The following is a 21,102-nucleotide window of genomic DNA, read 5'->3' as shown; positions in this document are numbered from 1 at the left end:
TATTGGGCTTGGAGTTTTTAGTAACTGTATGTCATCAAATGTACAATGGTGATATTTTCACATGGCTGTAATTAAGCACAATGCTCAAATGGCATTTTCTTAAGGATTTATATTTTATATATGATGAAGTACAGCTATTTAAGTAGAAAGAAGTAGGTATGAGGTTTACAATTTATTTCCTACAGTGAGGCTAATTTCTGAAGACTTTCCTTGTGAAAAACTAGTGATTGCTTATCTTGAACATTCAGTCCCATTGCCTCTTCACTATTGTCCCCTAAGCACATTCTATCTCTGAACATCTAGAGCCCTTTGGGTATACTTAGAGCAGATACCACATTCAACACTGCTATTGTATTTGTGTGTATCCTGTCTGGTACAGTCACTTTATAGAAGTACAATTATTTTGGAATAATAGAACCATTTTTTTTTTTAGATTTTCAAATTATCTTTTATTTTTTTATTTTTATTTTTTTATTAACTTGAGTATTTCTTATATACATTTCGAGTGTTATTCCCTTTCCCTGGTTTCTGGGCAAACATCCCTCCCCCCCTTCCTTATGGGTGTTCCCTCCCCACCTCCCCATTGCCGCCCTCCCCCAACAGTCTAGTTCACTGGGGGTTCAGTCTTAGCAGGACCCAGGGCTTCCTTCCACTGGTGCTCTTACTAGATATTCATTGCTACCTATGAGGTCAGAGTCCAGGGTCAGTCCATGTATAGTCTTTAGGTAGTGGCTTAGTCCCTGGAAGCTCTGGTTGCTTGGCATTGTTGTACATATGGGGTCTCGAGCCCCTTCAAGCTCTTCCAGTTCTTTCTCTGATTCCTTCAACAGGGTCCTATTCTCAGTTCAGTGGTTTGCTGCTGGCATTCGCCTGTATTTGCTGTATTCTGGCTGTGTCTCTCAGGAGCGATCTACATCCTGCCCTGTCGGCCTGCACTTCTTTTGCTTCATCCATCTTGTCTAATTGGGTGGCTGTATATGTATGGGCCACATGTGGGGCAGGCTCAATGGGTGTTCCTTCAGTCTCTGTTTTAATCTTTTGCCTCTCTCTTCCCTGCCAAGGGTATTCTTTGTTCCCTTTAAAGAAGGAGGAAGCATTCACATTTTGATCATCCGCCTTGAGTTTCATTTGTTCTAGGCATCTAGGTAATTCAAGCATTTGGGCTAATAGCCACTTATCAATGAGTGCATACCATGTATGTCTTTCTGTGATTGGGTTAGCTCACTCAGGATGATATTTTCCAGTTCCAACCATTTGCCTACCAATTTCATAAAGTCATTGTTTTTGATAGCTGAGTAATATTCCATTCTGTAGATGTACCACATTTTCTGTATCCCTTCCTCTGTTGAAGGGCATCTGGGTTCTTTCCAGCTTCTGGCTATTATAAATAAGGCTGCAATGAACATAGTGGAGCACGTGTCTTTTTTATATGTTGGGACATCTTTTGGGTATATGCCCAAGAGAGGTATAGCTGGATCCTCAGGCAGTTCAATGTCCAATTTTCTGAGGATCCTCCAGACTGATTTCCAGAATGGTTGTACCAGTCTGCAATCCCACCAACAATGGAGGAGTGTTCCTCTTTCTCCATATCCTCGCCAGCATCTGCTGTCACCTGAGTTTTTGATCTTAGCCATTCTCACTGGTGTGAGGTGAAATCCCACCAAGGATTTTTATTGGCAAGAAATTACTTATTAAAAGAAATTGTGTGGGTTAAAATACTTACAGATTCTAAGGATAAAGGAATATAATAAATTAATAAATCTTATTTTGGAGAATTGGAGAAAGGTGACACTCAAATTATATTCAAAGTTTGAGTAGGAAACAAGAATGTGGAGTGGATAGGCAACACCCCGCGAGCAAACTTGAGCCTGGGGACCACAGGTAAGACAAACTTTTCTGCTATAAACGACTTGCCTGGTGAACTCAGGTCACACAGAGGCGGAGTTCCTCTGGGGCCGGACACTTCTGGTGTTTGGCCAGAGTCCCGGGCCAGCGGAGGATCCCTGCCTTCAGCAGCTCTCTGCTCCCAGGCCCCCTGGAGGGGAGTTCTCGCCGCCTGGTCGGGCGGGCACTCCTGAGGCAGCAGAGCGGAGGAGACCACCAACGCTGCCCACCCCTGCCCACATCCCTGGCCCAGGAGGAAACTGTATACGGCCTCTGGGTACCCGTAGAGGAGGGCCCAGGAGCAGCAGGTCCACTGCGTCTGAGACACCGCACCTGAAGGAAACAGACCGGATAAACAGTTCTCTGCACCCAAATCCTGTGGGAGGGAGAGCTAAACCTACAGAGAGGCAGACACGCCTGGGAAACCAGAAGAGACTGCACGCTGCACACAGTACTGACCCCAGAGGAAAACACCAAAAGCTATCTGGAAGCCTGGTGCACGGAACCTCCCGGAAAGGGCGGCGCAGATCTTCCTGGTTGCTGAGGCCTCGGAGAGCTCATAGGCAACACCCCGTGAGCAAACTTGAGCCTGGGGACCACAGGTAAGACAAACTTTTCTGCTACAAACAACCTGCCTGGTGAACTCAAGAAACAGGCCCACAGGAACAGCTGAAGACCTGTAGAGAGGAAAAACTACACGCCCGAAAGCAGAACACTCTGTCCCCATAACTGGCTGAAAGAAAACAGGAAAACAGGTCTACAGCACTCCTGAAACACAGGCTTATAAGACAGTCTAGCCACTGTCAGAAATAGCAGAACAAAGTAACACTAGAGATAATCTGATGGCGAGAGGCAAGCGCAGGAACCCAAGCAACAGAAACCAAGACTACATGGCATCATCGGAGCCCAATTCTCCCACCAAAGCAAACACGGAATATCCAAACACACCAGAAAAGCAAGATCTAGTTTCAAAATCATATTTGATCATGATGTTGGAGGACTTCAAGAAAAGACATGAAGAACTCCCTTAGAGAAACACAGGAAAACATAAATAAACAAGTAGAAGCCTACAGAGAGGAATCGCAAAAAATTCCAAAAGAATTCCAGGAAAACATAAATAAACAAGTAGAAGCCCATAGAGAGGAATCACAAAAATCCCTGAAAGAATTCCAGGAAAACACAATCAAACAGTTGAAGGAATTAAAAATGGAAATAGAAGCAATCAAGAAAGAACACATGGAAACAACCCTGGATATAGAAACCAAAAGAAGAGGCAAGGAGCTGTAGATACAAGCTTCACCAACAGAATACAAGAGATGGAAGAGAGAATCTCAGGAGCAGAAGATTCCATAGAAATCATTGACTCAACTGTCAAAGATAATGTAAAGCAGAAAAAGCTACTGGTCCAAAACATACAGGAAATCCAGGACTCAATGAGAAGATCAAACCTAAGGATAATAGGTATAGAAGAGAGTGAAGACTCCCAGCTCAAAGGACCAGTAAATATCTTCAACAAAATCATAGAAGAAAACTTCCCTAACCTAAAAAGAGATACCCATATACATACAAGAAGCCTACAGAACTCCAAATAGATTGGACCAGAAAAGAAACACCTCCGTCACATAATAGTCAAAACACCAAACGCACAAAATAAAGAAAAGAATATTAAAAGCAGTAAGGGAAAAAGGTCAAGTAACATATAAAGGCAGACCTATCAGAATCACACCAGACTTTTCGCCAGAAACTATGAAGGCCAGAAGATCCTGGACTGATGTCATACAGACCCTAAGAGAACACAAATGCCAGCCCAGGCTACTGTATCCTGCAAAACTCTCAATTAACATAGATGGAGAAACCAAGATATTCCATGACAAAACCAAATTTACACAATATCTTTCTACAAATCCAGCACTACAAAGGATAATAAATGGTAAAGCCCAACATAAGGAGACAAGCTATACCCTAGAAGAGGCAAGAAATTAATCGTCTTGGCAACAAAACAAAGAGAAGAAAAGCACACAAACATAACCTCACATCCAAATATGAATATAACAGGAAGCAATAATCACTATTCCTTAATATCTCTCAACATCAATGGCCTCAACTCCCCAATAAAAAGACATAGATTAACAAACTGGATACGCAACGAGGACCCTGCATTCTGCTGCCTACAGGAAACACACCTCAGAGACAAAGACAGACACTACCTCAGAGTGAAAGGCTGGAAAACAACTTTCCAAGCAAATGGTCGGAAGAAGCAAGCTGGAGTAGCCATTCTAATATCAAATAAAAATCAATTTTCAACTAAAAGTCATCAAAAAAGATAAGGAAGGACACTTCATATTCATCAAAGGAAAAATCCACCAAGATGAACTCTCAATCTTAAATATCTATGCCCCAAATACAAGGGCACCTACATACGTAAAAGAAACTTTACTAAAGCTCAAAACACACATTACATCTCACACAATAATAGTAGGAGATTTCAACACCCCACTCTCATCAATGGACAGATCATGGAAACAGAAATTAAACAGAGACGTAGACAGACTAAGAGAAGTCATGAGCCAAATGGACTTAACAGATATTTATAGAACATTCTATCCTAAAGCAAAAGGATATACCTTCTTCTCAGCTCCTCATGGTACTTTCTCCAAAATTCACCATATAATTGGTCAAAAAATGAGCCTCAACAGGTACAGAAAGATAGAAATAATCCCATGCTATCAGACCACCACGCCTAAAACTGGTCTTCAATAACAATAAGGGAAGAATGCCCACATATATGCGTGGAAATTGAACAATGCTCTACTCAATGATAACCTGGTCAAGGAAGAAATAAAGAAAGAAATTAAAAAAATCTTTTTTAGAATTTAATGAAAATGAAGGTACAACATACCAAACTTATGGGACACAATGAAAGCTGTGCTAAGAGGAAAACTCATAGGCGCTGAGTGCCTGCAGAAAGAAACAGGAAAGAGCATATGTCAGCAGCTTGACAGCACACCTAAAAGCTGTAGAACAAAAAAGAAGCAAATACACCCAGGAGGAGTAGAAGGCAGGAAATAATCAAACTCAGAGCCAAATCAACCAAGTAGAAACAAAAGGACCATAGAGAGAATCAACAGAACCAAAAAGTTGGTTCTTTGAGAAAATCAACAAGATAGATAAACCCTTAGCCAGACTAACGAGAGGACACAGAGAGTGTGTCCAAATTAACAAAATCAGAAATGAAAAGGAGACATAACTACAGATTCAGAGGAAATTCAAAAAAATCATCAGATCTTACTATAAAAGCCTATATTCAACAAAACTTGAAAATCTGCAGGAAATGGACAATTTCCTAGACAGATACCAGGTACCGAAGTTAAATCAGGAAGAGATAAACCAGTTAAACAACCCCATAACTCCTAAGGAAATAGAAGAAGTCATTAAAGGTCTCCCAACCAAAAAGAGCCCAGGTCCAGACGGGTTTAGTGCAGAATTCTATCAGACCTTCATAGAATAACTCGTACCAATATTATCCAAACTATTCCACAAAATTGAAACAGATGGAGCACTACCGAATTCCTTCTATGAAGCCACAATTACTTTATACCTAAACCACACAAAGACCCAACAAAGAAAGAGAACTTCAGACCAATTTCCTTATGAATATCGATGCAAAAATACTCAATAAAAATTCTGGCAAACCGAATCCAAGAGCACATCAAAACAATCATCCACCATGATCAAGTAGGCTTCATCCCAGGCATGCAGGGATGGTTTAATATACGGAAAACCATCAACGTGATCCATTATATAAACAAACTGAAAGAACAAAACCACATGATCATTTCATTAGATGCTGAGAAAGCATTTGACAAAATTCAACACCCCTTCATGATAAAAGTCCTGGAAAGAATAGGAATTCAAGGCCCATACCTAAACATAGTAAAAGCCATATACAGCAAACCAGTAGCTAACATTAAACTAAATGGAGAGAAACTTGAAGCAATCACACTAAAACCAGGGACTAGACAAGGCTGCCCACTCTCTCCCTACTTATTCAATATAGTTCTTGAAGTTCTAGCCAGAGCAATCAGACAACAAAAGGAGGTCAAGGGGATACAGATCGGAAAAGAAGAAGTCAAAATATCACTATTTGCAGATGATATGATAGTATATTTAAGTGATCCCAAAAGTTCCACCAGAGAACTACTAAAGCTGATAAACAACTTCAGCAAAGTGGCTGGGTATAAAATTAACTCAAATAAATCAGTAGCCTTCCTCTACACAAAAGAGAAACAAGCCGAGAAAGAAATTAGGGAAACGACACCCTTCATAATAGATCCAAATAATATAAAGTACCTCGGTGTGACTTTAACCAAGCAAGGGAAAGATCTGTACAATAAGAACTTCAAGACTCTGAAGAAAGAAATTGAAGAAGATCTCAGAAGATGGAAAGATCTCCCATGCTCATGGATTGGCAGGATTAATATAGTAAAAATGGCCATTCTGCCAAAAGCGATCTACAGATTCAATGCAATCCCCATCAAAATACCAATCCAATTCTTCAAAGAGTTAGACAGAACAATTTGCAAATTCATCTGGAATAACAAAAAACCCAGGATAGCTAAAACTATCCTCAACAATAAAAGGACTTCAGGGGGAATCACTATCCCAGAACTCAAGCAGTATTACAGAGCAATAGTGATAAAAACTGCATGGTATTGGTACAGAGACAGACAGATAGACCAATGGAACAGAATTGAAGAACCAGAAATGAACCCACACACCTATGGGCACTTGATTTTGACAAAGGAGCCAAAACCATCCAATGGAAAAAGATAGCATTTTCAGCAAATGGTGCTGGTTCAACTGGAGGTCAACATGTAGAAGAATGCAGATCGATCCATGCTTTTTTCTATCACCCTGTAAAAAGCTTAAGTCCAAGTGGATAAAGGACCTCCACATCAAACCAGACACACTCAAACTAATAGAAGAAAAACTAGGGAAGCATCTGGAACACATGGGCACTGGAAAAAATTTCCTAAACAAAACACCAATGGCTTATGCTCTAAGATCAAGAATCGACAAATGGGATCTCAAAAAACTGCAAAGCTTCTGTAAGGCAAAGGACACTGTGGTTAGGACAAAACGGCAACCAACAGATTGGGAAAAGATCTTTACCAATCCTACAACACATAGAGGCCTTATATCCAAAATATACAAAGAACTCAAGAAGTTAGACAGCAGGGAGACAAATAACCCTATTAAAAAATGGGGTTCAGAGCTAAACAAAGAATTCACAGCTGAGGAATGCCGAATGGCCGAGAAACACCTAAAGAAATGTTCAACATCGTTAGTCATAAGGGAAATGCAAATCAAAACAACCCTGAGATTTCACCTCACACCAGTGAGAATGGCTAAGATCAAAGACTCAGGTGACAGCAGATGCTGGCGAGGATGCGGAGAAAGAGGAACACTCCTCCATTGTTGGTGGGATTGCAGAAATCAGTCAGGAGGTTCCTCAGAAAATTGGACATTGAACTGCCTGAGGATCCAGCTATACCTCTCCTGGGCATATACCCAAAAGATGCCCAACATATAAAAAAGACACGTGCTCCACTATGTTCATCGAGCCTTATTTATAATAGCCAGAAGCTGGAAAGAACCCAGATGCCCTTCAACAGAGGAATGGATACAGAAAATGTGGTACATCTACAAATGGAATATTACTCAGCTATCAAAAAAACAATGACTTTATGAAATTTAGGCAAATGGTTGGAACTGGAAAATATCATCCTGAGTGAGCTAACCCCAATCACAGAAAGACATACATGGTATGTACTCATTGATAAGGGCTATTAGCCCAAATGCTTGAATTACCCTAGATGCCTAGAACAAATGAAACTCAAGACGGATGATCAAAATGTGAATGCAGATCGCTCCTGAGAGACACAGCCAGAATACAGCAAATACAGAGGCGTATGCCAGCAGGAAACCACTGAACTGAGAACAGGACCCCTGTTGAAGGAATCAGAGAAAGAACTGGAAGAGCTTGAAGGGGCTCGAGACCCCATATGTACAACAATGCCAAGCAACCAGAGCTTCCAGGGACTAAGCCACTACCTAAAGACTATACATGGACTGACCCTGGACTCTGACCTCATAGGTAGCAATGAATATCCTAGAAAGAGCACCAGTGGAAGGGGAAGCCCTGGGTCCTGCCCAGACTGAACCCCCAGTGAACTAGACTGTTGGGGAGAGGGAAGCAAGGGGGGGAGGGTTGGGAGGGGAACACCCATAAGGTAGGGGAGGGGGGAGGGGGATGTTTGCCCGGAAACCGGGAAAGGGAATAACACTCGAAATGTATATAAGAAATACTCAAGTTAATAATAATAAAAAAAAAATAAAAAAAAAATAAAAAAAAATAAAAAAAAAAAAAAACTGCTACAAGTGCTGGCCGTGCATTGCATGGAGAGATGCCTCCTTCTCTGGTCCTCTGTCATTGGCTGCTTGCTTCAGTTGTCTTCCTGTTTTCTACAGTCATTCATGTTGACATTTGTTTTAAGTCTGGGTATTTCAGAGACCTCGAAGGATGCTGACATGTGGGAAAGATGCCATATAGAATAAAAAGGAATAAATTCTGATACAAATTTAAGAAAAGAATATAAGATAGAAGTTTTGATTTGATTCTATAAGCAACAGTGAACTACTGAAGTTTCCATTAAGACACCTACAGTTGTTGAGTAAAGATTGTGTCTCTATAGGTTCTGGTATAGATATACACACAAATCTTCTGAGAAGACTCTAAGAAAGCAATTACTCTTCCAATGAAAAGGACTTAGGGATTATCCTTTGCATATTGTAGACTTGTACCTACATCTTCCTACTTTAAATGGGCTGCATGCTCCCTGGAGGTACAATAATCAACTTATGACTGAGATGTGCTAGAGATCATTGTGGAAAGTGTAGGTCTTGAAGTCACTAATGAAACACTGTGCTAACCATATTCCATCTTATTTCTGGCTTTAAATATATTCTTATTGCTGAAGATACCTGGTTCATATGCAAACAAAACACATTATGAAGTAAGAGAGAGCAGGATTGATGGTATGCAGATTGGCCGGGAAGTTATTTTAACCCCAGGATAGTGATGATGAAGGTATCATAGAATGATGGGATTAGCAAATGGAAAACAATAGATTTGAGAAACAAGAAATGAGGGAAGTAGACAGTGAGTTTTAGGCACAATGACATTGAGATACCTTTCAAATGTCAAATCAATAAAAATGTTCATTAGAGGTGTAGGTTTGCCTAAAACATTGGGAAAAAACTGAGGCTATAATATGAATAATAACAAAGAAGTGGCTGCTCAAGCCAGAAGCTCGTTGAATAAAAATGAAAGCATATAGCAGCAAACCATTGAACTGAGAACTGGGTCCCCATTGGAGGAGTTAGAGAAAGGACTGAAGGAGCTGATGGAGTTGCAACCCCATAAGAACAACAATACCAACCAACCAGAGCTCCCAGGAACTAAACCACCATCCAAAGAATACACATGGACAGACCCATGGCTCCAGCTGCATATGTAGCAGAGGATGGTCTTGTTGGGCACCAACGGGAGGAGAAGCCCTTGGTCCTGCCAACCCTCGATACCCACCCCAGTGTAGGGGAATGTCACGGTAGGGAGGCGGGAAGGGGTGCGTTGGTGGGGAACGGGAACACCCTCATAGAAGAAGGGGGATGGAGGATGGGATAGGGGGCTTATGGCCAGGAAACCGGGAAAGGGGATAACATTTGAAATGTAAATAAAAAATCCAATAAAAATTAAATTAAATTTAAAAAATGAAAGCATATGAAGACTGAGAAGAGATCATAAAGAGTGGAAGCTGAGAAGTCTCATACTTTAAGAGACAGAGCAACAGAAGCATGAAGAGTGACAAGAAATACAGGAATCAGAGAAACAAAGGCATCAGTGAATTTCAAGGAGGGAGTGCTGAACAGTGATTAATTACCTAAGAATTCAAGTAGGAATAGAAGTCAAGGTGCTGCAAGATTAAGAAAAGTTAAAACACAGAAAGATAGATAGGGGATTGATTATCTTTTTTAAATTTAAAAACTAAAATTTTCATTATAATAGTAAAGTCAAAATGACAGCATAGAAGTAGTTGGGTATTTAATACTGTACCTGAAAACCTAATGCATCAAAGTAGCTCCACTCCTCAGTGAGTTCTCAGATGCTCAGAAAGCATCTTGGTTTTAATGTTATTTTATTGCTGTTGTTGTACTACTACTACTACTACTACTACTACTACTACTACTACTACTACTACTACTACTACTACTACTATTATTATTATTATTATTATTATTATTAACACTCCAGATTTTATTTCCTCCTGGTCCACCTTCCGACTGTTCCATATCCCATACCTCTTCCCAACCCCATCTCCATAAGGATGTCCCCACCCACCGACCTCAGAACTCCCTGGGGCCTACAATCTCTTGAGGGTTAGGTGCATCTTCTCTGACTGAAGCCAGACCCGGGAGTCCTCTGCTGTATATGTGTTGGAGGCCTCATCTCAGCTGGTGTTTGCTGCCTGGTTAGTGATACAGGGTCTGACAGATCAGGTTAACTGAGACTGCTGGTCCCCCTAAATGGTTGACCTCCTCCTCAGCTTCTTCCAGCTTTTCCCTAAATCAACCACAGGGGTCAGCAGCTTCAGTCCATTGGTTGGGTGTACATATCTGTATCTGACTCTTTCAGCTGCTTGTTGCTTCTTTTTGAGGGTACTCATGATAGGTTCCTTTTTGTGAGCACTCCACAGCCTCAGTAATGGTGTCAGGCCTTGGGGTCTCCCCCTGAGTTGCACCCCACTTTGGGCCTGTCGCTAGACCTCTTTTTCCTCAGTCTCTTCTCCATTTCTGTGCCTGCAGTTCTTTCAGACAGGAACAATTATGGATCAGTTTTTGACTGTGGGGTGGCAGCCTCATCCCTCACTTGATGCCCTGTCTTTCTACTGGAGGTGGGCTCTACAAGTTCCCTCTCCCCATTGTAGGGCATTTCATCTAAAGTCCCCTTTGAGTCCTGAGAGTCTCTCGCCTCCCAGGTCTCTGTTACATGCTGGAGGGTCCTCCCAACCCCCTTCCTCCAGAGTTCACTTCCTCCAGAATGTTTGCATTCTTCTGCTGGCCCTCAGGGCTTTGGTCCTTTTCCCCCACCCAATATCAGATTATGTTCCCCTCCCCGATCCATTCCCTCCCAGACCCCTCCCTCCCTCCCCTATTGTGGTTGATTTCTTCTCCCTCCTAAGTGAGACTGAGGTGTTTACCTGAGGTTTTGATCTTAGCCATTGTGACTGGGGTAAGGGGGAGTCTCATGGTCATTTTGATTTCCATTTCTCTGATCACTAAGAACTTTGAACATTTCTTTAGGTGCTTTGCTTCTCAGCCATTAGATTCTTCTGTTGTGAATTAGTTCTATACTCCATTTTTTCATTGGTTTGTTTGGTGTTTCGGTGGTTAACTTCTTGAGTTCTTTATATATTTTGGATATTAGCCCGCTATCAGATGTGGGGTTAGTGAAGATATTTTTCCCAATCTGTAGGTTGCTGATTTGTCCTATTGACTATGTCCTTTGCATTTCAGAAGCTTTCCAGTTTCATGAGGCCCCATTTATCAACTCTTGATCTCAGAGCATGAGTCAATAGAGCTCTCTTTAGGAAATTCCCCCCTGTGCCAATGAGTTCAAGGCTCTTTCCTACTTTCTCTTCTATTAGATTCAGTATATGTGGTTTTATGTTGAGGTTCTTGATCCTCTTGGACTTGAGCTTTGTGCAAGGTAACAAATACAGGTCTATTTTCATTTTTCTACATACGGACAACCAGTTTTACCAGCACTATTTATTGAAGATGCCTTCTTTTTTCCCTTGTATATTTTTGACTTCTTCGTCAAAGATCAAGTGTCATAAGTATGTGGTTTTATTTCTGGGTCTTCACTTCTATTCCATTGATCAATCTGTCTGTCTCTGTACCAAGACCATCATTTTTTATTGTTATTTTTTGGATATTTTTTATTTACATTTCAAATGTTATTTCCTTTCCCGGTCTCCTGGCCATAAGCCCTCAATCACATCCCCCTCCCCATCTTATAAAGGGTATTCCCCAGATACGGATGTCTCCTGAGAGTCAGAGCCAGAACTTGTCAAATACAGAGGTGAAACCTCTTGAACTGAGAACAAGACCCCAGTTGGAAAAATTAGAGAAAGGATTGAAAGAGCTGAAGGGGTTTGCAACCCCATAAAAAACAACAATGCCAACCAACCAGAGCTCCCAGGGACTAAACCACTACCCAAAGTCTATACATGGACTGACCCACATGGCTCCAGCTGCATATGTAGCAAAACCACTACCCAAAGTCTATACATGGACTGACCCACATGGCTCCAGCTGCATATGTAGCAGATGTTTGGCCTTGTTGGGCACCAATGGAAGGAGAAGCCCTTGGTCCTACCAAAGTTGGACTCCCAGTGCAGGGGAATGTTGGGGAGGGGCAGGAATGGGGGTGGATGCAAGGGGAACACCCTTATATAAGAAGGGGAGGGGTGGGAGAGGGGGATGGGATAGGGGGCTTATGAAAGGGAAACTTGGAAAGGGGATAACATTTGAAATGTAAATAAAACTATGAAATAAAAATATCCAATAAAAAATAAACATAACTGATTTTTTTCTTGGGGAAAAAAAAGAGTCGGTTGATTTACATTCTTCTATATACTGACTGCCCATTAAACCAGCACCATTTCTTGAAAATGCTATCTTTTTTCCACTGGATGCTTTTAGCTTCTTTGTCAAAGATCAAGTGACCATAGGTGTGTGGGTTCATTTCTGGGTCTTCGGTTCTATTCCACTGGTCTATCTGTCTGTCTCTGTACCAATACCATACAGTTTTTATCACTATTGCTCTGTAATACAGCTTGAGGTCAGGGGTGGTGAGTCCCCAGAAATACTTTTATTGTTGAGGATAGTTTTGCTATCGTGTTTTTTTTTTTTGTTATTCCAAATGAATTTGCAAATTGCTCTTTCTAACTCTATGAAAAAATGAGTTGGAATTTTGATGGGGATTGTATTAAATCTGTAGATTGCTTTTGGCAAAATGGCCATTTTTACTATATTACTACTGCCAATCTATGAGATCTTCAATTCCTTTCTTCTGAGACTTGAGGTTCTTGTCATACAGATCTTTCACTTGCTTGGTTAAAGTCACATCAAAGTATTTTATGTTATTTGTAACTATTGAGAAGGGTGTTGTTTCCCTAATTTCTTTCTCAGCCTGTTTAATCCTTTGAGTAGAGGAAGGCTACTGATTTGTTAGAGTTAATTTTATATACATCCACTTTGCTGAAGTTTTTTATCAGCTGGAGAAGTTCTCTAGTAGAATTTTTGGGTCACTTATGTATACTATCATATCATCTGCAAATAGTGACTTCTTTCCAATTTGTATCCCCTTGACCTCCTTTTGTTGTCTTATTGCTCTAGCTAGTGCTTCGAGTACCATATTGAACAAATATGGGGAAAGTGGGCAGCCTTTTCTTGTCCCCATTTTTAAAAGCTTCAACCTTGAAATAGTTGGCAAATGTAGGTAGAATCAAAAAGCGACAGCATGGATGGTGCTATGTTGAAGTGAAGTTTGTTAGAGTGTAAGAAAGCAGTGCCTACAAGTCTGCTAAAGAGAAATGACCTTTCTTCTTTCAGTTCAGTAGCAAATTTAGCTCCATGCTTTCCATTTGAAAACTGTCAGGTAGAATTTTGTTGACTGAAAATGGAATTGTGAATATACAAAAAATTTTTTTCAGAAATCTTGAAATCTGTTTTCAAATTTTGTGTAAAATAAAAATAGGCTACATAATTTTTAAAGCTCAAAGGCCTATGTTTCGGCAACATGACAACATGGCAGAATTTCAGTTTCATTTAGAAGACTGTTATGATTTTTGGCCTGCAGGAATCCCCGCGGTGGGAGGGCTATCTATCTCATTTAAATGAGAAGTTTAATGTCTGAAAATGCTAAGACTCTAAGGTACTTTTCATTTTAAGTTCTGGCACAAATTTTGCATGTGATACTATAAATGACTTGATATTCAAAAAAAATCATAGTTTTTCAATATTTGGCTTCAAACCACCTTATTTCTGAAAGTAAATAATACTACTATGTTAAAATCAGTGCTTTAAAGGAATTCTTGCTAATTGATAACTTAATCCTTTGGATCTTACGGAATCTAGGGTTAAAAATGATGTACAAACTGAGCAAGAAGTATTTATGTATTTAAGAATATGCATAGAAACAGACATGAACACACACACAAATACACAGACTACATACCAATAAAACAAAAGAAGGGGTTATAGAGCAAGTGGGGGTACAGGAGGATTTGTAGGCAGGAAAGGGAGGAATTATGTAATTATAATTTCAATATTTTCTTAAATAATTAAAACATGCTTCTAGAATTTGTTTTTCATTTTTATTTTTGAGATTGTAATATAATTATATCAGTCCCTCTTTCCTTTCCTCCCTCAAAGTTCTCCAATATACCACTCTTTGCTCTTTTTAAAAATGTATGGCCTCTTTTATTAATTGTTAAATTCACATATACATACATATTCCTAAATGCATCAATACAACCTGTCCAGTCTATACCGTTACTGGTTTTCTGGACTGACCACTTGCTATTGGATAACCAGTTGGTGTGCTCTTCCCTGGGAAAGACTTTCTCCAGCTGTAAGCATTCCTTAGTTCCCTGTAGTTCTTTGGATTGCGTTGGTGCCTCCTGGCTTTTTCCTATCTACGTTTAGCATGTCTATTGCTGTTGTCCACATTCCACATATCTCTATAATGTATTCTGATCATCTTTATCCACAACTTCCTCCAACTCTTTTGTGCTCCCTACTCAATCTGCCCCCTAATTTCATGCCATGTTTTTTCTTATTTTGTATTTAACACTGAGTCTACTTAATTCTGCCTATATGCACATGAGTATAGGCAATCCAGTGGGGCATGGACATTCTACCACAGGCCACATGCCAAAGAAAAAAAAATGACTCTCCCTCTGATAGCACCAATCAATCAATGAACCATAGATCCTTGAATAGGAGGTAGGACCTCAGCATGGAGGGGAGGGGTTCCCCTATCTATGCTGGAATTTTGACTGACTTGATCTTGTACATGACACTGTCCATTTTAATATTTAAAACACTTGTAGATATGATGTGCATAAGTGTACTGTATATCTGTTTGTATAGTAATAGGTCAGTATAGGTACATTCATGCTACAAGTACATTTCGTGATTAAAACTTGTTTGAGGTATTTCTTATCCTCACTCTTGCATACACCAGGCTAGCCAACACTACACCCCATTTCCCTGTAAGATAGGAGCATTGAGATTGCAGAGGTGCACTGCTGTACTTGATATTACTTGGTTTCTGGGCATTTAGACTCAGTTCTTCATGCATTCATGGCAAGCCTTGGATCCACTAGACCATCTCTCTACCCCATTTTTAATGGTTTTGCACACAAAATATCTTGGTATGCTATGTAATGACATTTTATCCAATGTGAACTTGGGGAAGCACTTTCATTGTCTTGTGTTAACTTTACAAATCCCTGTCTTTTATCGACCTTCCTGAGATACTGTTACTAACTATACTACATATGTTGACATTGGATAAGGAAAATTGTTTTAACATGTATTACTGCTTCATAAAGTCTCTTGGTTTAGCAGCACCCTTTAATGGTATTAAATAAGTCATTTCCTAAGTAACAAATTTCTAATTAATTCTACCATTAAAATATCAAATTCAACCATATTTGTAGCATCTGAGCTGTCATCTATCCCCAAAGCATAAAATTTTAAATAAGTGGTTCCACACCCAATTTACTATTTCGCAAATTTGTTTCACTGTTCTCTTATTAGATACAACTAATTTTAGAACTAGCTCTCCTTTTAAGGTTGTTATATTTGTCATAATCTCTATGTATTAAGAGACTCATTATAAATGAATGGTTTTAATTTGCTAGTAAATAATCCATCACAGAACTACAAGCTACTGCAATACAATAATTCATATGAGTTATAATTTAAACCCTAAGTTTGTTAAAAATCCAGACATTTTGGTTCTGCTGTATTGTCCTTACTAGAAGACCTTTGATATGCACCCATTTTTTTTTTTACTTTTCTTTTTTTTCCATCTTTATTAACTTGAATATTCCTTATTTTACATTTTTGTTATTAAGCCTTCCCAGTTTCAAGGCCAACATCCCCCTAATCCTCCTCCCCTTCTGGATGGGCGTTCCCATACATCCTCCCATTACCACCTCCCCCAACAATCCGTTCACTGGGGTTCAGTCTTAACAGGACCAAAGGCTTCCCCTTCCACTGGTGCTCTTACTAGGATATTCATTGCTACCTATGAGGTCAGAGTCCAGGGTCAGTCCATGTATAGTCTTTAGGTAGTGGCTTAGTCCCTGGAAGCTCTGGTTGGCTGGCATTGTTGTTCATATGGGGTCTCAAGCCCCTTCAAGCTCTTCCAGTTCTTTCTCTGATTCCTTCAACGGGGGTCCCGTTCTCAGTTCAGTGGTTGGCTGCTGGCATTCGCCTCTGTATTTGCTGTATTCTGGCTGTGTCTCTCAGGAGCTATCTACATCCGGCTCCTGTCGGCCTGCACTTTTTTTTTTTTTTTGATGTTTATATTTTTATTTTATTTTATTTTTTAACTTGAGTATTTCTTATTTACATTTCAGTGTTATTCCCTTTCCCGGGTTTACAGGCCAACATCCCCTAATCCTCCCCCTCCCCTTCTTTATGGGTGTTCCACTCCCATCCTCCCTCATTGCCCTCCCCCAACAATCACGTTCAGTCTTAGCAGGACCCAGGGCTTCCCTTACACTGATGATCTTACTAGGATATTCAATGCTACCTATGAGGTCAGAGTCCAGGGTCAGTCCATGTATAGTCTTTAGGTAGTGGCTTAGTCCCTGGAAGCTCTGGTTGCTTGGCATTGTTGTTCATATGGGGTCTCGAGCCCCTTCAAGCTCTTCCAGTTCTTTCTCTGATTCCTTCAACGGGGGTCCTGTTCTCAATTCAGTGGTTTGCTGCTGGCATTCGCCTCTATATTTGCTGTATTCTGGCTGTGTCTCTCAGGAGCGATCTACATCCGGCTCCTGTTGGCCTGCACTTCTTTGCTTCATCCATCTTGTCTAATTGGGTGGCTGTATATGTATGGGCCACATGTGGGGCAGGCTCTGAATGGGTGTTCCTTCTGTGTCTGTTTTAATCTTTGCCTCTCTATTCCCTGCCAAGGGTATTCTAGTTCCCCTTTTAAAGAAGGAGTGAAGCATTCACATTTTGATCATCTGTCTTGAGTTTCATGTGTTCTATGCATCTAGGGTAATTCAAGCATTTGGGCTAATAGCCACTTATCAATGAGTGCATACCATGTGTGTCTTTCTGTGATTGGGTTAGCTCACTCAGGATGATATTTTCCAGTTCCAACCATTTGCCTCTGAATTTCATAAAGTCATTGTTTTGATAGCTGAGTAATATTCCATTGTGTAGATGTACCACATTTTCTGTATCCATTCCTCTGTTGAAGGGCATCTGGGTTCTTTCCAGCTTCTGGCTATTATAAATAAGGCTGCTATGAACATAGTGGACACGTGTCTTTTTATATGTTGGGGCATCTTTTGGGTATATGCCCAAGAGGTATAGCTGGATCCTCAGGCAGTTCAATGTCCAATTTTCTGAGGAACCTCCAGACTGATTTCCAGAATGGTTGTACCAGTCTGCAATCCCACCAACAATGGAGGTGTTCCTCTTTCTCCTTATCCTAGCCAGCATTTGCTGTCGCCTGAGTTTTTGATCTTAGCCATTCTCACTGGTGTGAGGTGAAATCTCAGGGTTGTTTTGATTTGCATTTCCTTTATGACTAAAGATTTTGAACATTTCTTTAGGTGTTTCTCAGCCATTCGGCATTCCTCAGCTGTGAATTCTTTGTTTAGCTCTGAACCCCATTTTTTAATAGGGTTATTTGTCTCCCTGCAGTCTAACTTCTTGAGTTCTTCGTATATTTTGGATATAAGGCCTCTATCTGTTGTAGGATTGCTAAAGATCTTTTCCCAATATGTTGGTTGCCGTTTTGTCCTAACCACAGTGTCCTTTGCCTTACAGAAGCTTTGCAGTTTTATGAGATCCCATTTGTCGATTCTTGATCTTAGAGCATAAGCCATTGGTGTTTTGTTCAGGAAATTTTTTCCAGATGCACCCAATTTTTAAGCATGGTTTTGGATATACAACCTTTTGAGATTATAGTCTTTCAAAATTTACACCAATTTCCTACCAATTATGCAGAATGCTTTACTATTCATCTCAACAAAAAATGTTTTACTTTTCATTAACAATCTTCCTTCACTTGTAATTTTTCTATTTGTACTGTCTTCTTTTGAGATATTGTAGAAACCATGATAGAATTAAGAGAGTATGTTTACTATATGTTGGCCTCCAGTTGAACCAGCACCATTTGCTGAAAATGCTATCTTTTTTCCATTGGATGATTTTGGCTCCTTTGTCAAAAATCAAGTGTCCATAGGTGTGTGGGTTCATTTCTGGGTCTTCAATTCTGTTTTATTGGTCTATCTGTCTGTCTCTGTACCAATACCATGCAGCTTTTATCACTGTTGCTCTGTAATACTGCTTGAGTTCAGGGATAGTGATTTCCCCTGAAGTCCTTTTATTGTTGAGGATAGTTTTAGCTATCCTGGGTTTTTTGTTATTCCAGATGAATTTGCAAATTGTTCTGCCTAACTCTTTGAAGAATTGGATTGGTATTTTGATGGGAATTGCATTGAATCTGTAGATCGATTTTGGTAAAATGGCCATTTTTACTATATTAATCCTGCCAATCCATGAGCATGGGAGATCTTTCCATCTTCTAAGGTCTTCTTCAATTTCTTTCTTCAGAGGCTTGAAGTTCTTATTGTACAGATCTTTTACTTGCTTGGTTAAAGTCACACCGAGGTACTTTATATTATTTGGGTCTATTATGAAGGGTGGATGTGAAGAAAGAGGAACACCCCTCCATTGTTGGTGGGATTCCAGACTGGCAAAACCATTCCGGAAATCAGTCTGGAGGTTCCTCAGAAAATTGGACATTGAACTACCTGAGGATTCAGCTATACCTTTCTTGGGCATATACCCAAAAGATGCCCCAACATATAAAAAAGACACGTGCTCTACTATGTTCATAGCAGCCTTATTTATAATAGCCAGAAGCTGGAAAGAACCCAGATGCCCTTCAACAGAGGAATGGATACAGAAAATGTGGTACATCTACACAATGGAATATTACTCAGCTATCAAAAACAATGACTTTATGAAATTCGTAGGCAAATGGTTGGAACTGGAAAATATCATCCTGAGTGAGGTAACCCAATCACAGAAAGACACACATGGTATGCACTCATTGATAAGTGGCTATTAGCCCAAATGCTTGAATTACCCTAGATGCATAGAACACATGAAACTCAAGACAGATGATCAAAATGTGAATGTTTCACTCCTTCTTTAAAAGGGGAACAAGAATACCCTTGGCAGGGAATAGAGAGGCAAAGATTAAAACAGACACAGAAGGAACACCTATTCAGAGTCTGCCACACATGTGGCCCATACATATACAGCCACCCATTAGACAAGATGGATGAAGCAAAGAAGTGCAGGCCAACAGGAGCCGGATGTAGATCGCTCCTGAGAGACACAGCCAGAATACAGCAAATACAGAGGCGTATGCCAGCAGCAAACCACTGAATTGAGAACAGGACCCCCGTTGAAGGAATCAGAGAAAGAACTGGAAGAGCTTGAAGGGCTCGAGACCCTTATGAACAACAATGCCAAGCAACCAGAGCTTCCAGGGACTAAGCCACTACCTAAAGACTATACATGGACTGACCCTGGACTCTGACCTCATAGGTAGCAATGAATATCCTAGTAAGATCACCAGTGGAAGGGGAAGCCCTTGGTCCTGCTAAGACTGAACCCCAGTGAATGTGATTGTTGGGGGAGGGCGGTAATGGGGGAGGATGGGGAAGGAACACCCATAAAAAGGAGAAGGGAAGGGCTTAGGGGATGTTGGCCCAGAAACCGGGAAAGGGAATAACACTCAAATGTAAATAAGAAATACTCAAGTTAATAAAAAATTAATATAAAAAATAGACACATTAAAGAAAAAAAAAGGAGAGTATGTTTACTTTAAAACGTTTATCATGTATAAACATGCTTGTGCCTATGCACAGGAGAATGTCATTCACTGCCTTTGTATGCAGGCCACAGGATAACCTGTAAGACTCAGCTCTCTCATGTGAGTCTGAGGGCTCTAACTTGGGTCATCAGGCTTTGGGGAAAATATTTTTACTTGCTGAGCCATCTCTACAGCTTTTCGTTTATCTGGTTATGAAATTTAACTGACACTGAAGTAGAAAACAAGGTCCGAGCTCATCAACACGTCAGATGCTAATCAGTGAAAAGCAATGTGTCCATTGTAAAGCATTAAAGGCAGTGTGTTAAGTCTGAAGCATCCTTAATAATCTAACAGTACTTACCCATCTCCTAAATAGCTGACAGCTAATGGTTGGAATGCTCGTTAAAACATTATCAATAATCAAGGTACTTCACTTCACTTACACATAATACCTTTAGAAAGATGACAGAAGTCTTAGGAAGAAGCTCAAAAGAAAAGGCTGGGTTAGGCTTTGTCTTTTTTTATGCTTTTTGATTGTTTCAAGGTAAATCTATTTACTAAGTGAGGAAGAGAACTGAATGAAGAGAAAGCAAAGACTGAAGGTTAAACGGGATGAAACACCATCCTGAAAAGATGGCAGTCAGGACCCTAAGAGGAAACATTATTCTTAGGAAAGGGTGCAAAGAATGACTGCAAGGAGTAACTTGGAAGTTAGATGGCTGGTTGGGAATGGTTTTATCAGCAATTTTATATCTTTGCTCTATGAAATAGAACACAAAAATAGGGAAGTTTGATGGGTTTAAGGCCTGAGTGGAGTGAAACAGAAAAACACAGCACACAGAAAGCAGTAGCAAAATTGCTACTCAGCACTAAGATTGCATTAGTGTACGGTCCACTAAGATGTTTTCCAGCATTCAAGAGTAGTCAAAACAAATAAAACAAAGCTCATG

The sequence above is a fragment of the Rattus rattus genome, chromosome X (assembly GCF_011064425.1).
Source record: "Rattus rattus isolate New Zealand chromosome X, Rrattus_CSIRO_v1, whole genome shotgun sequence".
NCBI lineage: Eukaryota > Metazoa > Chordata > Mammalia > Rodentia > Muridae > Rattus > Rattus rattus.
Note: the sequence above shows the minus strand (reverse complement) of the source record.